The sequence below is a fragment of the Hordeum vulgare genome, chromosome 3H, assembly GCF_904849725.1.
Source record: "Hordeum vulgare subsp. vulgare chromosome 3H, MorexV3_pseudomolecules_assembly, whole genome shotgun sequence".
Taxonomy (NCBI): Eukaryota; Viridiplantae; Streptophyta; class Magnoliopsida; order Poales; family Poaceae; genus Hordeum; species Hordeum vulgare.
This window is the reverse complement of record NC_058520.1, coordinates 63,176-65,749: the sequence shown is the minus strand read 5'-3', so window position 1 is coordinate 65,749 and position 2,574 is coordinate 63,176.

Below are 2,574 nucleotides of genomic sequence, written 5' to 3'. Positions count from 1 at the left end.
TGATTTTGGGTCCCACTGTGATCCAAATGTTTCGGGAACCCCAACGTCTGGTTGCGGGGAACTCGTCAATACTCGCAGTTTTGGCCTATTCCCGTCAGTTTTATATGCTATTAGTCACTGATTCTGGGTCCCGTTGTGATCCGAATGATTCGGGAACCCAGGGTCCGCTTGCGGGGAACTCGTCAAAACTCACAGTTTTGGCCTATTCCGGTCAATTTTGTATGCTATTAGTCACTCATTTTGGGTCCCGCTGCGATCCGAACATTTCGGGAACCTCGTGGTCCGGTTACGGGGAACTCGTTAAACTCGCAGTTTTGGCCTATTCTGGCCAGTTTTATATGCTATTACTCACTGATTTTGGGCCCCGCTGCGATCCTAACGTTTCGGAAACCCCGAGGTGCGGTTACGGCGAACTCGTCAAAACTCACAGTGTTGGCCTGTTCTGGCCATTTTTCTATGCTATTAGTCACTGTTTTTGGGTTTTCCTGCGATACGAATGTTTCGGGAACCCCAACGTCCGGTTGCGGGGAATTCGTCAATACTCGCTGTTTTGGCCTATTCCGGTCAGTTTTATATGCTATTAGTCACTGATTTTGGGTCCCGTTGTGATCCGAATGATTCGGGAACCCCAGGGTCCGCTTGCGGGGAACTCGTCAAAACTCGCAGTTTTGGCCTATTCCGGTCAATTTTGTATGCTATTAGTCATTGATTTTGGGTCCCGCTGCGATCCGGATGTTTCGGGAACCCCGGGGTCCGGTTACGGGGAACTCGTCAAAACTCGCAGTTTAGGCCTATTGCGGATAGTTTTGTAGGCTATTAGTCACTCATTTTGTGTCACGTAGTGATCCGAACATTTCAGGAACCTTGGGGTCCGGATACGGGGACCTCCTCAAAACCTATAGTTTTGGCCTATTTTGGCTAGATTTGTATACTATTACTCACTAATTTTGGGTCCTCTTGCGATCCGAACGTTTCGGGAACCTCGGGGTCCGGTTACGGGGAACTCATCAAAACTCACAGTTTTGGCCTATTCCGGTCAATTTTGTATGCTATTAGTCACTGATTTTGTGTCCCGCTGTGATCCGAACATTTCGGGAACCTCGGGGTCCGGTTACGGGGAACTCGTTAAAACTCGCAGTTTTGGCCTATTCTGGCCAGTTTTATATGCTATTACTCACTGATTTTGGGCCCCGCTGCGATCCGAACGTTTCGGAAACCCCGAGGTGCGGTTACGGGGAACTCGTCAAAACTCACAGTGTTGGCCTGTTCTGGCCATTTTTCTATGCTATTAGTCACTGTTTTTGGGTTTTCCTGCGATACGAATGTTTCGGGAACCCCGGGGTCCGGTTACGTAAAACTCGTCAAAACACGCAGTTTTGACCTATTCTGGCCAGTTTTGTATGCAATTACTCATTGATTTTGGGTCCTGCTCCGATCGGGATGTTTCGGGAACCTCGGGGTCCGGTTACGTGGAACTCATCAAAACTTGCTGTTTTGGCCTATTGTGGCCAGATTTGTATGCTATTAATCACTGATTTTGGGTCCTGCTGTGATCCGAATGTTTCCGGACCGGACCGTCCGGTTGCGGGAAACTCGTCAATACTCGCAGTTTTGGCCTATTCCGATCAGTTTTATAGGCTATTAGTCATTGATTTTGGGTCCTGCTGCAATCCGAATGTTTCAGAAACCCGTGGGTCCAGTTACGGGGAACTCATCAAAACTCACAGTTTTGGCCTATTCCGGTCAATTTTGTATGCTATTAGTTACTGATTTTGTGTCCCGCTGTGATCCGAACATTTCGGGAACCTCGGGGTCCGGTTACGGGGAACTCGTTAAAACTCGCAGTTTACGCCTATTCTGGCCAGTTTTATATGCTATTACTCACTGATTTTGAGTCCCGCTGCGTTCCGAACGTTTTGGATACCCCGAGGTGCGGTTACGAGGAACTCGTCAAAACTCACAGTGTTGGCCTGTTCTCGCAATTTTTCTATGCTATTAGTCACTGTTTTTGGGTTTTCCTGCGATACAAATGTTTCACGAACCCCGGGGTCCGGTTAGGGGGAACTCATCAAAACTCACAGTTTTGGCCTATTCCGGTCAATTTTGTATGCAATTGCTCATTGATTTTGGGTCCTGCTGTGATACGGACGTTTCGGGAATACCCGGGGTCCGGTTACGGGGAACTCGTCAAAACTCGCAGTTTAGGCCTATTGCGGACAGTTTTGTATGCTATTAGTCACTCATTTTGTGGCCCGTAGTGATCCGAACATTTCAGGAACCTTGGGGTCCGGATACGGGGACCTCCTCAAAACCTATAGTTTTGGCCTATTTTGGCTAGATCTGTATGCTATGACTCACTAATTTTGGGTCCTGTTGCGATCCGAACGTTTCGGGAACCTCGGGGTCCAGTTACGGGGAACACGTCAAAACTCACAGGTTTCGCCTATTCCGACCAGTTTTGTATGCTATTACGCACTAATTTTGTGTCTCGCTATAATCCGAACATTTCGGGAATCTCGGGGTCCGGTTACGGGGAACTCGTTAAAACTCGCAGTTTTGGCCTATTCCGGCCAG